This window comes from Leopardus geoffroyi, chromosome B4 (assembly GCF_018350155.1).
Source record: "Leopardus geoffroyi isolate Oge1 chromosome B4, O.geoffroyi_Oge1_pat1.0, whole genome shotgun sequence".
Classification (NCBI taxonomy): Eukaryota; Metazoa; Chordata; class Mammalia; order Carnivora; family Felidae; genus Leopardus; species Leopardus geoffroyi.
In genome coordinates this window covers 21,911,225-21,926,564 of record NC_059341.1, presented here as the reverse complement: position 1 = coordinate 21,926,564, position 15,340 = coordinate 21,911,225, and the positions used below count along the sequence as shown (strand labels likewise).

Below are 15,340 nucleotides of genomic sequence, written 5' to 3'. Positions count from 1 at the left end.
TGAAGTGTGGGAGGGTTCTAAATATGAAACTTCTATCCTATTCAGGGATGCATTACACTCCAGCATCAAAATGTTACAGCAGATAAAGAATATTGTCAACCAGGGAAACTCACCCTCGCTTTGGTCTCCAGGATATACAATGGGATTTCATTACTTAGGCATGACTGATTGAATCATTGCTCACATGGTTGAATTCGATTTCCAACCCCCACACATCCCCTGATTTTAAGCTGATATCTCATGATTTAAAACCACAACTTTCTCATCAAATGGTTGATCTTCCTGGCTTGGCCATGCCCTTGCCTTGAATCACCTCATTACTATAAGCCATCGGATGTGGTCCCAGGAGTCCACCATGGGTAACAAAGACATTCCCATCACTTTGGAAATTCTAAGGGTTTAGAGATCACATCACAAGGGCCACAACAAAGGCCAGATCTCTCTTTGGGTAAAATTAGCTCATTATTCTACAGTGGGATTGCCAATCACCTGACTCACATTGGTCAACTAGAACATCCCATCCTCTGACAACACTCAGTGATTGGTTCAGGGTGGAGCACACCTCGGGCTGGATTTGTTAGAAATTGTGTATGTGTGTATGAGAGGTAGAGACAGACAGACAAAGACCTGACAATATCACTTGAGTCTCTGAATTTTGCCACATGGGAAATCTTCTAGACTTCAGTTACAAGAGCTGATAGATTTCTTCTTTTTGTTTTATTTATTTATTTATTTATGTATGTATATATATATATACATATATATATATATATATATATATATATATATATATGTATGTATTGGCTTAAGCTACTTCAAGTCAGGTTCTGTCATTTACAGTTGAAAGGGTCTTGTCTAATTCCTGAAGGATTTTTGTGAGTGCTGAAATGGAGACAAAGAATGGATACAGACCACCTGTATGTCTTTTGTGAACCAGCCCATGATCATTCTTATTGTCTAATTTTCTACAAGTACCACATGGCTTGTTTTCACTTGAAGTTAACCAAGGAATTCAAATTGATCTATACCCCACAAAAAAGTTATGACAATTGACTGATGGATAATTCAATTATTTTTAAAATATTACAGAGTACTATCTCTAACCACAAAGGAATATTGTGATCAAGTTTAATCCCTCCCACTCCCTACAACCACTCACTATAATCAACAGGAATAATCCTATCACTAAGTTTTATTGATAAGAACATTTAAGAAGCTGAATGAAAGGCTATTCCCATTCAGAACCAGCTTTTAGAATTGTAGTTCTAAATCTTAGTGAGGCACCACCCCGTGTTATAAATGTGGGTGATGCATGAGGATATATATGGATATTAAAAACTTTAGTGGTAAAGTACCCAAATTACAAAGTATTTCATTTTTAAATAAATTATTACCATTTCCTATTTTCTATATCATCACACACTCAGACTCACATGCATTCTGGTCAGATTTCTCAAGTGAAAGAGAAGTGCATGTTATCACAGGCGGGGAGCTGGGATTAAGTACAAGCCACAGTCGGTCTTAACCAATGCCTCAGCCCACGGGGTATTTTCTTTATATAAACATCTTCTGTCACAGGTAGTAACTCAGAACAAGAACCATCAGGAACCAGTTATGTAGGGAAAACAAATCTGAATACACTCATAGTCTTGACATGAAGTCTTCTTTGTAAATGCCAGAATGGCAGAAACTATCTCTCCTTCTATTTGTTCTTACTGTGTTTCTGCAAAGATGGGATTTGAGACAAGCACACGAAGCGTGGAAGCAGAGGGAAAGATTTAAAATGTGTTCTTCAATAATCTGATGATCCTCATATTTTTCATTACTTCTGAGCCACACATGCATCGTTATTGTCACTGAACCATACATGAAATTTCTCTACAGCTAAATCTTTCTATCTGGGATGGTTAGATTTCTTAAATGGAATGAATAAAATCTAACAAGTTTTATAATTGCCTAACATTCAATTATTCTTACCGAAAGCGGCACAGTGTATGCGCGAAACCCGCCGTGGTTTTGCATGAACATTATCGTGCAAAAGGTTTCAGAGTTAATACGTCAAAGCTCTAAGCTTCCATTGACAGGCTTCTGAAATGTTATGCTTCTTTGCCCAACAAAAAGAAACTTTCAAAGGCTTCTGACTCCGTGTTAAAACATTTTCCATTCAGACTTAAAGGTCCTATTATGTGTAATTTTATCGAAATTTCCCAACAGATAGCTACAGTCTACGAGGCACCTCCCACTGCCCCAGATATACCACCTCCCAGCCCATTCTGCTACTGCGATGACCAACCAACTCTCATTCCACACATGCCAGGTCTGGGCAACGGCCGCTCCAGGTTTCTGGCTCCTCCTAGAACCTCTGCACTTGGACGAAGCTCCACACGCTGCAGAGGCCAGAGGATGCTCCCCAGAATTAATTTCCCACCACGTCCCGTGCTTTCAAGAACTGGCCCCAGAAAGAGGTTTGGAGGAGAAGTCGGGGACAGTCTGGTCTGAAAGCTATGGCCCATGATGGGCCACAGGGAGATTCTAGGGAGTTCCACCAAGTGAAAGAAAAGAAGATGTCATTTTGTAGGTGACACGTGTTGCTGGTTGGGTGACTTACCACAGCATCCGGGCCTGCGATTGTCCCTGCTTTCTCAATTCACCTTCGGTTTTTGTGAATCTCGGTCCATGCGTATGTCTTGAGCTCGATGACAAAGAGCTTCACAAAGGTCAAAGGAAACGAGAACAGATGGAGGCTTCCGTCCATCCTCATGGACTTTCAACCTGCTCACGATCGTCTCTTCCAGACCACCTGCCCCACGGACTTCAAGCTCCAGCGTCAGATACGGAGATGGCTTTCTGGGACTGTCGAACCAGCCCCTCCAATGGCATAAGCCAATCCCTGTGACAAATCCATATGTAAAGTCTCCTATGGGTTGTGCCTTCTCTGGTTAACTGTAACTGATATACCCGGGGTAACCCTCAGTAATGGAAAACAGGTGATGGGGGGAAAGCAGGCAAATGATTTCCTCCACTTGCCTCCACTTTTCCCGCAGAATACTCCAAGGCATAGTGCTTTGCTACAGCCCATCCAGGGAAGTCTGTGGACTTCCTAGGAAACGTAGCAAGCATGGACAGAGTCCAGTCTTCTCAGTAGGTCTAATAAGATCCTTCCTGATCTGGTCCCCGCTGAGCTCACCAGCCATTATCATCTTCATGAGATATTATGGCCCTAATGAAATTCTTTCAGTGACTTGAAGGTCTCTAGTATTCTCTACCCCGTGGGCCTTCACGCAGGAAGTTTCCTTTACCAAGAGTACTTTCTCGCCTCTGCCCTTCCCAGCCCCATCCTTCCGTTCTCAAATTTGGCATCCCTTTCTCCCAGAAACCCTCTGGAGTCCCCTAGACTAGGGACGACGTGATCCATAACTCCCTGCTCTTTTCCTTCTGTAACACATGTCACACATGACTATAATCGCTTGTTTAGTTATTTCCCCCACCAGACTGTACAACTTGTTTGTCTTCGCTTACTGCCGTGTGCCTAATGCAAAATACAAGGCCTGGCACATAGGAGACACTCCATAAATAATTGATAGATGAATGACCATCATTTAAAAAAGACAGCATGGCTCCCAGGCAGGGTTAATTTCACCATGATATGATTAAATGTATCGATATGTCTAAATAAAGAATGTATAAATCATTAAAGGAGCGGGTCAGTTAGGAAACATAGAATAAGGTGAGTCACTGAGGTAAGTGCTAGAATGCCTATCCAAGCATATCCAGAGATGAAGGAGAGTAAGCTAATGGACTTCAAATATTGTGGTCCCATTAGTAAGAACATCCTTTTTATGAAATGGATACATTCAACTCTTCTAGCCGGATGCTATTAACTCCCCATTTTCTAGCTTCATACTCATGTAGCAATTTTGTAATTATCATTTGACTTCCCACGGCAGTCTGTCCACTAGGAGAAGGACATGTCGTTTCCGAGAATTTCAGATCTCTGTGACAGTGATTTCTCATCGTGAATTCATGAATTGCCTTCAGGTCATGGTGTGATCTGATTGTGAACTGAGTTAGACGGGGTCCCATCCCCTCTTTTCTCAGTGGACATTTCAACTCCCCTTTCTTCACTTCTCAGGATTTGGTGGCCAACACTTCTAGAAACGAGGTCCTGGAGGCCCGCAACACGAAGTGAAAGCAGTTACGATCGGGGCAGGGGTCATGCCCTGTAACTGTCAATTCTTTCCAGCCCTCAGGGGACTCCTGGCTAGTTCAAGATTTCTTTGTCAAGGAACCACGGCAAATCAACAGGCAGTTTTTGTAACATTTTGTTCTCTGGCACATGGAGAGAGCTGTCATAAAATTTACTGACCAACCTGAGGGATTTCTAAGTCGCACGGACCAAAAGAACACAAAAGTGAAAGATTTTTTAAAAACAATTTTTTTTTTTAAAGTGACCATGTGAAGGTCACTGGAAATATAGGTTTTTGGGTCTGATTCTCCAGAACAATGTTTTAGATTCATTTAAAATCACAGAAAATGAGACTTCATATCAAAATAAAATAGATGGTCTTCCCTTGTTGCTGAAATAAAAAAAAGAAGCAGAAAATTCTACAAACCCTGATTCCCATCATCACTATGCATAATAAAAGATAGTTTGACAAGCAAAATACAGTTTATTAGGTTTCTGTATATTTGAGGGAAAGCCCAATGGTTTAAATTTCAATTTTTGTAAAATAAATGAAATTAGCAGCATCAGTTTAGTAAAAGGACGAATGCAAGTCACCCACGTAAAAATTGTACAATTCACACAGAAACCTCATAGAAATGTATGCATTACACCTCACGTACACTCTTCAGCAGCATGTAAAAATGTCAGCAATTAATGCTCTGTTTCACCCAGAAAGGTACAACTCCTCATTTAGATCTTTGTCCTTTAAAACCAAAAAGGACATGAGATAATTGGAAACCGTCTTGGAACCATGCTACTTATGAATTTGTCTGTGAGTGGCTGTTGGTCTATGGCCTTGTTTCTGTTCTTATATCAGAGAAGGGGGTCCAGTTAAATTAATGCAAAGTACAAGCATTGTTTAGCATCAGACTATTCATATCTCCAATGACTTGAGCAAAAACATAAGTTTCCTTTAATTAAAGCGCGCACAGGGAATGCTAATGAAAATTTTGCTAAGGTTCCAACACCTTTTGAAAACAAACCTAATCACACACCGAAGAGAACACAGGAAAGAGAGAGAGAAGAAAGAAAAAAAGAAGAAAAAAAATTAAAACTAATCAAAAAGAAAAGCTAAACTAACTTTCATCAATCCCTTGACATTTGGCACCCTGAAAATTATAGCTTAGCATTTCAAGAGGAGGAGAAAATGGGATGAAGATATTTCACTTGCTAATGAAAACAGATTCCTGCATTACAAGAATCTGAAAAGGCAAATAAAATGTATCAGCAGTTAATCATTAGGTGACGTAGAAGCTCAGTCTTTAATGTAAGAGGTGGAAAACACAAGATTGCCACTCTTACCGTTCATGTTCCACATTTATTAAGTTGTTGTTGTGTTTTTTAACCTCCTGATTCTCAGGCTTCCTTAGGTGAAACCCGAGACCACAGCTCCTTTTGTTAGCGGGCTGGAACCATTCTCTGACAAATACATCTGCACCCATCTGCCAACTTTGTTGGCTTGAATGTAGAATGAGTGACCCCCATGGAAGACTTGCAGGATGTTAATGTTAGAAGGGGCTATATTATAAAAAAAATAAGAGACCAGAGAGAGCACTCAGAGGGTGCCCATTGGCCTCCAGCTGGGGTGAAATTTCAGATCCAGTGTTTCCTCCATTCCTCATGATGGATCACAGAAATGATACTGGGTCAAGGTCAAGACCCCTGGATTTTAGATCGGCCTTTGCTGTTCACCACATGTGTGATTTGAGGCAAATCTAGGTGGCTTTGGTGGGCCAATTTCCAAACCTTTAAAACGGGATGAACGTGAGGTCTCTAGGTTCACTTCCACGTCTATATTAATCTTACCCTGTAGTAATTCTCCAGCTGAAAACAATCATCTATTCCCTCTTTTGTTTATCTCTCTTTTAATGAAAGTAAAATTGGATATGTATAATAAAAGAAGCTTACGGTTTTATTGTTCTTCATCAATGACTCATTCTCTTTGGATGGCCCTTGCCACACCTTGAAGAAGATTTCATTTTCAGACTATGCATCTGAATCTGATTAGACCTTGGGACACCACCCTCGGGAAGTCCTCCCTAGGAGGTCTACTTGGAATGCTTAGTTTTGGGCTGAGGTAGGGACCCTGGACTCAAGCCTCAAGTTCATACTTGAAGTTCACTTAGACTTGAAATGCCAGGGAAACCCTTGAATGTCACCATTCTCTACAGGTGATTTAGGACTTCTTATCTAAGGTCACCTTTCCCTAAACTGAAATCTCCACACATGCCTGTGCTGCGGCCAGTGAACAAGCTTTCAAAGAAAGGTACACGGGGCCTCCTGGGTGGCTCAGTCAGTTAAGCATCCGACTTCAGCTCAGGTCATGATCTCACAGTTCATGGGTTTGAGGCCCACGCCGCGGGCTCTGTGCTGACAGCTCAGAGCTTGGAGCCTGCTTCGTATTCAGTGTCTCTCTCTCTCTGCCCTTCCCCCAACTCATGCTCTCTCTCTCAAAAATAAATAAACATTAAAAAATTTTTTCAAAGAGAAGTACATGTTCTTAGTCTTCCTGAATGGGGTCTCCAAAGGGACTAAAAATGCCCCACTGAAGTCATATGATTTTTGTCTTTCTCTGACTGACTAATTTCATTTAGCATAATACCCTCCAGTTCCATCCACATAGTTGCAAATGGCAAGATTTCATTCTTTCTGATTGCCGAGTAATATATATGGCAAGATTTCATTCTTTTTGATTGCTGAGTAATATATATATACCACACCTGAGGACTTTAAGAGACAAAACAGACGAACAAAAAGGAAGGGAAACAAAAATAACATAAAAACAGGGAGGGGGACAAAGCATAAGAGACCCCTAAATATGGAGAACAAACAGAGGGTTACTGGAGGGGGTGTGGGAGGGGGGGATGGGCTAAATGGGTAAGGGGCATTAAGGAATCTACTCCTGAAATCATTGTTGCACTATATGCTAACTAATTTGGATGTAAATTTAAAACAATAAAATTAAAAAAAAAAAGAATTAAAGATCTGGGAAAAACTTAAAAAAATGCCCCATTGGAAGGAAAAGGAAGAGACACATGGTGTCTTTATCATATATATAGCTCAAAAGAGTAATTGTCAAACAAGAAATATTATCAAATGGTTTCTATTATGAGCTGAATTGTCTCCCCCAACCAGGTTCATATGTTGAAATGCTAACCACAAGTACCACAGAATATGACCGTCTTTGGAGATAAGATCTTTAAAGAGGTAATTAAGTTAAATGAGGTCACTAGAGCAGATCCTAATCCAATCTGACTGGCGGTGTCCTTATAAGAAGAGGAAGTTTGGATCCAATTACAGAGGGAAAGATCAGGTGAAGACACAGGGAGAAGATGGCCACCTGCCATCCCAGGAAAGAGATCTCAGGTTAAAACCCACCCTGCTAACACCTTGATCTCAGACTTTAAGACTGCAGGACTGCAAGAAAGGTAACTTCTGGCACCTGGGTGGCTTCGTCAGTTGAGCGTCTGACTTCAGCTCAGGTCATGATCTCAGGGTTCACGGGTTCAAGCCCCACGTTGGGCTCTGTGCTGACAACTCAGAGTCTGGAGCCTACTTCGGATTCCGTGTCTCTGTCTCCCTCTCTGCCCCTCCCCCACGCATGCTCATTCTATTTCTCTCAAAAATAAACATTAAAAAAATTTTTTTAATTAATTTCTGTGTCTAAGCCACCTAAGCTATGGCAACTCTAACAAACAAATATAGTTTCCCCTTTTGTCTTATTATTAGTCCTCTTTGTTATAAAAGTGACACATATTCAGTGGACCAGAAGTTCCGCGAGGCCGCACCCTGTCTGCTTTATTCACTACCGAATCCATGGTGCCCACCGTAGTGCCCAATATGCAGCAGATGCCCAAAAAGTATTTGTTGACTGGTTACAGACAAATTTAAAATGACAAGCAAGTATTAATAAAAAATACAAATAATAGGGAATCCATTAATTGAAAACCATTATTTTCACAGCGTATCATTTCTCTCCACCATCAAGTATTTCTCAAAAATATGCTCTGCATCTCTTGGAGATAGCGACTGAAACTTAATTTTTAACTACTTCTTAATTACTACTTTCTAACTACTACTCATTTTTAACTACCGTTGGGTATTTAAATTGCTTCCATTTTCGTCATAAATACCATGAAGGATATCCTCGTAAACATATGATTGTGTCCTGTTTCCTCAAAATAGATTTCTAGAAGTGAAGTGCTTCTAAAAGTCAGGTGTATACACACCATTAAGGCTTTAACATACATGTCAAGTTTTTATTACATAGGGTTTTACCAGTTTATGCTCCCCTATCAGTGTGTTGGGTTTCTAGCTTCCAATAATGATTATAATTTGAATATTAACTGGGCATTTACTATGTGTCAGATGACCCACTAAGCACTTTATAAGCATGATTTTACATAAATCTCCCAACCCCCCTTGGAGGTGGTTACTAATATTATCTGCATCTTACAGATGGGGAGAATAGTCTTAGAGGACATAAATGACATGCCCAAGTCCCCTTTGCTAGTAAGAGGAAGAGCCTAGAAGGATAAACCAGTCTGTCTGATTCTAGTAACTCCCCGGTACCCTTTGCCAACACAGGGTATGGTTGTTTCTTTTCTCTTTGCAAACCTGATAGATAAACATAGAGGGCTGTCATTTGAATTTCAGGCTTATGAATTCGTTTGAGCCCATGTTTCCATGTTTCTTGGCCATTTTCTTAACATTGCCATGTTCTTCCCAAGTGAATTGTGGTCTCTGTTCCTCGCTTGCTTTGCTACTGAGAGCAACAGCATGATAATTAAGCCTGGGAGCTGCCATGAACTCACTGGTACTCATGCAGACCCCCCGAAACCTCATCTGGCACAGATCTGGAACAGGCACTTCAGCTTATAGGCATTGCGGCCAAATTTTCGGGATGGTGTCCTCATCTCGGGAGCCACACGCGTTTGGAGATAACCCACCCGGCCGCTGCTTTTATGAAGCCCTTTTCCTCTGCAACGTTGTCAAGTATTGCAACGGAATGGTGTCCTGATTCTTTTCGTACTAAATCCACCTGCATCGCTCTTGACCGGTCCCGACGCCTTTCCCTCCAATTGTGGAAAGAAATCAAAAAGGAGGGAGAAAAGGCACAGCCACCACTTCCTCGGGCTCACCTGTAGCTTCGTGTGATCGCCGCAGCAGGCAGCCCAGCCCTGAGCCCAGGGCACCCAGCAAGGACTCATCCATGGGGCTGGCGGTGGTGACACGGAGGAGACAGAGGAGGATTGTTTTTATCCTGTGAACCGGTGTTCGCGGAGCAGAAACATTTACCTTGGAGATAGGTTCAGTGTGTGGGATGGATAATTATACGTCAAGGAGCTTAATTTAGGACAAAAGAAGGCACTAAGGCAGAGTAGTCGCGCAAAGCTCCCCTGGGGCCCTGGGCTGTTGGGTCCCAGCGCTCCTTGCCGTGGGGCCGAGTCAAGGTTCAGTTCGTTAAGTGGAGATCACGTCTGCAAACCCACTCCTCGATGACACGGCAGCTTGAGTCTGGAGAGGAAGAGGTGCCAATATTCTCGGTTCCAAATTTAGAGTTAGGAGAGAGGGGCAACCCTTTAGCTTCCCCCCCCCCCACCTCCGACAACTGCTTCGTGTGTTTGTTTTTGCCAATTTAAAGAGGAGAAGACTTCTCTCCCCGAGCCCCAGTTCTCTGGCCTCCCCAGTGGATGCGTGCATTAAGACGTGTTGATCCTTTAATAATTAAGAGCAGTCTCCGGATTGTTGACCTCCTGCCTTATGCAGCTTATCAGCAGTCGCAGTCAGCAGCGTCTGTGGGAAAACCAAGCCGAAGGGAGGGAAACTGTTTAGGCAGCGGCATTATGCTGACGGTGACAGTTCCCCGGGCATGGCTCCTTCACCTGCTGAGGAGCTGCCATTCACGACAGCCAGGTGGCCGATAAAGCCCATGCCTGGGAGTTACTCTGTGCCCACGTCCCCCCCGCCCCGGGGGTGGCCGGAGGAGTTGTGTCCTGCTTAGGACCTTCAGTTTAGATCATTCTGTTGCCACTATCAAATCATTCAAGTATCAGAGGTGACGCTGCTTTAAAGTCAGACTCCAAAGACGGTGTTATTAACATGCAGCTGGGAGCCAAAGAATGCGTCGTTAGTCTCTTTGAAAGGCCTTATAACACAAAGGAGCCAATTAGGGTGATCTTAAAGTAGTCAGAGAAAGCGGTTCCCACTCATCATTAGTGCCTCCAAGAGCGAACTTGCAAAAGAACCCGGCTGGCAGAAAGGCAGCGACTTCTCTTCGTCCCTTCGGCCTTGCGGGAAGGCGAGGGAAGGAACCGACTTCACCACACCCCAGCAGGATGCCCTGATGCTTCTGCACCTCTCAGCCAGGGCTCCGGGAGCCACACAGCTGCCCACGCACGCAAAGAAGGATCAGCTAAAGCCTGCTCAGCCCCCCTCTTCTGTTGACCTGGATAAAGCCAGATAACCGTTTCATCTTCTTGGCCATCCCTAAGGGGATAAAGGGGGGCTGCTCAGTACCAGCTGAAGGCCGCATCTTTTATTGGGGTCTGCAACACAGGTGGACGGGGACATTATCCTCTTTTTTTTTCTCCAGATGCCAGATATGGCAAAATTAGCATTCTAAAAAAAGATTAATCTAATAAATGGATCCCAAAGGCCGACTCACTCACATGCCTCCCCAAAGAAAGGGTTACTAAAGCCTAGACTGATATCAGTTTTACCCAGCAAACACTTTGTTGGAAAACATTACTTTTGATCTTTAAAAAAATGTCTGTTTCTTTTAAACGAGAAAGAGAGAGCATGAGCGGGGGAGGGGCAGAGAGAGGAGAGAGAGAATTCTAAGCAGGCTCCTCACTGCCAGTGCAGGACCTACGAAGAGGCCTGATTTCATGAAGCATGAGATCGTGACCTGAGCCCAAATCAAGCATCAGACCCTCAACCCACGGAGCCACCCAGGCGCCCCAACATTACTTTTAAAACCACAGCCAGTGTTGTAGGTCATTTCATAAGCAAAAAAATACTTGATATTTTAAAACAAAATAAAACAGTTCTTCCATCAGAAGAGAGAAGGACTACAGGTTCGGATACATTGTTCTATTATGACCTGGAAATCATAAGTCTAGTTGAGCTTAACGAGGATACTCTTTATCCAGAATTACATCAAGTATGAATACTGCGACTAAATTCTAATTACCAGGAAAAGCTAATGACTCACCAAACGAATAAAGCTCATCGCAATCATTAGTAAAACTTGCCAATCAATCACTCCAATCCTATTTGGCCATCCAGAAACCCAAGAGTGTGAAGAGGCAGGGGTGGGGGATGGGACATGAAACAAAAGGATACTTCTGAGAATCCCAAAGAGTGACAGAAGGATGACAATGTCCATGGATATCTGCAAAAGTGAAATGAGAGATAATGCCATCAGCCGCTAGCATGCTAGTTTCTAAAACACCATGAACAAGGCCAGCCACTTCCTGATGGTTTTTCAAGGTGTTTCTAGCAAAGTTTATCTATTTATAGCTTCTGATTGCCACTACCCCCATTCAAGTGGCTAAGGCAGGGAAATATGACCTCAAATAGTTTTGCACTATTTCCTTTCCTCGGAGGAAATGGGTTTGTCTTCAAAATCAGCTCCTCGGCTAGTCTTTCCTATTGACCCTTCCACAGTCAACTTGAGATGCCCCCCTGCCCCCAGAGGGAGGTGTCTCCAGGCAGGATGCACTGACTTGCACTTCTCAGCACTTGAACTTAACCCCCTGTTTGGTGGTTGTTTATTTTAAAACTGAAACGCTCTGAAAAGAGCACCTATGATACAGACATTCAAAAGGAGTAAACACTGAGAAGCAAGGCACAAAGGAGGAGCAAGAGAAGCAGAAAACGCTGGAATAAAGATAGGAGAAAACAGTAGCTATATATGAAAATTCACCATGAGTGAAGAAAGCATCTGGACAGCTGCCAGACCCGAACAGGTAAAGAGACTTACTGAAAAAGAAAAAAAAAAAAAAATTAATCGGCAGGGAGATGACAGAAATGGAAAGCTCAGAAGTTCATTAAGGAAGCTTACTTTTATCTTTTTTCTAGAGATAACGAATATATATTTTTAAACATACGAATATACCCCACTGGGGTGGGCATCAGAGGCCTCGTGGGCAATCAGAAATATCACCGTGGCCCAAGGGTACTGAAGCCAGCCCCACTGCAGTATCCGTGCAGTCCACACGGGGGAGCCAGAGCTCCCATCCCTGTTCAGGTGTAACAAGGAGCCTCCCTGTTCTAGAGAGGCCCAACAGGAATCCGAGCTGTTACCTCCAGCTTAGTAGTAATATGGTAGTGCTCCCTTTCTCCTTCCAGAGAACAGTCAGAACTGCCAATTAAAACCAGATTTAAGTAAGATCCGGAGACTTCTTTACACTATATGAAAGTGTCCACATTTCAATAAAAAAAAAAAAATCACCCATCATACCAAGAACCAAGATCGCAAACCAAGTGCAAAGAGACAATCAAAGATAGCCACCACCAAGTGACAGAGACGTTGGAATTATTTAACAAATATTTTGAAGCAACCATGATAAAAATGCTTCAAAAAGCAACAATGAAAACACTGAAATGAAAAAACAGAAAACTCTAACGAGAAAAATAGAAAGTCTCAGAAAAGAATTAGATGATAATAAAGAAGAGCCAAATGGAAATTTTAGAACTGAAATTTATACAATAATTAAATAGTAAGCCCAGTGGATGGACTCAACAACAGAACAGAGAGGACAGAGGAAAGAATTAGTGAACTGAAAGATGGAACAGTAGAAATTATCCAATCTGAACAACAGAGGAAAAAAAATGAAGAGAGACTCAGACCTGTAGGGCTATGAGAAATATCCAAGATTTGGGGCGCCTGGGTGGCTCAGTTGGTTAAGTGACTGACTTCGGCTCAGGTCATGATCTCACGGTCCATGAGTTCAAGCCCCACATCGGGCTCTGTATTGACGGCTCAGAGCCCGAAGCCTGCTTCGGATTCTGTGTTTCCCTCTCTCTCTGACCCTCCCCCATTCATGCTCTGTCTCTCTCTGTCTCAAAACTAAATAAACGTTTAAAAAAATTTAAAGAAATATCCAAGATTCATATCATTGAATCTCAGAAGGAAATGAGAACGTTTGGGCTAAAAATGTCCTTGCAGAAATAATGGCTGAAAACTTCCCAAATCTGCCAGGAAACATAAAGCTACAAATTCAAGAAGCTGAGTCAACCTCAAAAGAGATAAACTTAAAGAAATTTGTGCCAAGACATTTCATAATTACACTTCCAAAAACTAAGGCAAAGAAAAATCTTGCAAAGAGCCAAAGAAAAATAGCATATTCTTTGCCTATAAAGAAAAAAACCTATTTGAACGACAGGAAGTTTCTTATCAGACCCCATGGAACTCTGAAGGAAGTGACACAATTTTCAAGTAGTGGGAGAAGAGATTGACCACCTCAAATCTAACACCCAGCAAAAATATCCCTGAAGCATGAAGAGGAAATCAAGACATTCTCAGATTAAAGAAAACAAAAAGAATTTGTCACTAGCTGAACTACCCTCGAAGGATGGAGAGAAAAAAATTCTCTAAATAAGAAAGAAATGATAAAGGAAGGAAATCTGGAACATCAGTAAAGAAAAAAGGAACAAAGTAAGCAAACATATAACGTAATGCAATGTTTTTCTTATCTCCTTGAGTTTCCAAATTGTTTTATGATTTTAGCAAAAATCATAACACTGTCTGATATGGTTCTAAATGTTTGTAGAAAAACATCTAAGACATTTATAGTCTATGCTCATTGTTTACAGATTCTATATTTGCCAATTCATCAGCTCATTAAAATGTATTTGTAACTCTCAAATTAATACTCGTGCCATTTTTACAAGTGCAGACTGGCAAAAAATTTGAGTCACTGACATACATGTTCTAAGATGAGGTCAAATAAGGTGACATTCTGTCCTCTTAATTCTCATACTGTAAGCAAATGCTCTTTGTCTACCTAGTGTGACATATTTTTTTGCGCTTTTTATTTATCAATTTGTTGTTTAAAATGGCCTCCAAGTGTAAAGCTGAAGTTTTGTCTCATGTTCTAAAGTGCAAGAAGGTTGTGATGTGCTTTATGGAGAAAATACATGTGTTGGATAAGCTTCATTTAGGCATAAATTATAGTGCTGTCGGCCATGAGTTCAATGTGGCTGAATCAACAATATATATTAAATAAGGTATCTTTAAACAGAAACATGCATAAACCAGGTTATGTATTGATGAAAATGAAACCTGAGGATCAAAGGAATTTAACTCTGTATTTCCCTTGGGAGCAGTAATTTAGTATTTGCTAATTCAGTGTTCACAGAGACCTTATAGAATGTAACTACCGTGATTAATGAAAATGAACCGTACATTTTAAGCAAGGGAAGGTGAAGGAATGTAAAGAGAGGTGGAGTTTCTGTACTTCACTTGGACCGGTGAGACAATGACACCTCATTATTAAATGCAATACTTAAAGAAACAAGCAAACAAATGACCTAAGAGGATATACTCAAAAACACTAAACAGAAAAATCAAAATGAAAAAATTTTCAAGTAACCCACATAGGGAAAAATTGAGAAATCAAAAGCAGAGAGCAAATGAAAAACAAAAAAATAAAATAGTGGTAACAATCCCCAACATAGAAATCGTTATATTAAATGTAAATGATCTTTTAAAAGCAATTAAAAGACAGGGATTGGCAGAGTGAATTAACATTTGCTGGCTATATGAAACTCACTTCAAATATAACAGTATAGGTAAGTTGAAAGTAAAAGGATGGAAAAAATATGTCACATACACATTAATATCAAAGTAGATTTAACAACAAAAAAAATTACCAAAGAGAGGAACATTATATAATGATAAAAGGGTCGTTCCACCAAAAGGACACAGTGATCCTAAATATGCATGCATCAAACAACAAAGCTGCAAAATGTGAAGCAAAAATGGACAAATCTGAAAGGAGAAAGATAAATTCAATTTATAGTCAGAAATGTCAACACCTCACTCTCAACAATCATTAGAACAACTACACAGAAAATCAGCAAGGATATTGGAGAACTTAACAACAC

The 15,340-nt window shown here is 41.3% G+C and overlaps 1 long non-coding RNA gene across 1 annotated transcript in view; it reads right to left on the bottom strand.

Annotated features, from left to right (window-relative positions):
• Positions 1 to 7,997: 7,997 nt before the first annotated feature.
• LOC123590829 overlaps positions 7,998 to 15,340 on the bottom strand; it is a 52,046-nt gene continuing 44,703 nt past the window's right edge. Inside the window, exon 4 of the long non-coding RNA XR_006708997.1 lies at positions 7,998 to 10,021. This is a non-coding gene — a long non-coding RNA (uncharacterized LOC123590829). The remainder of the gene's footprint in view (positions 10,022 to 15,340) is intronic.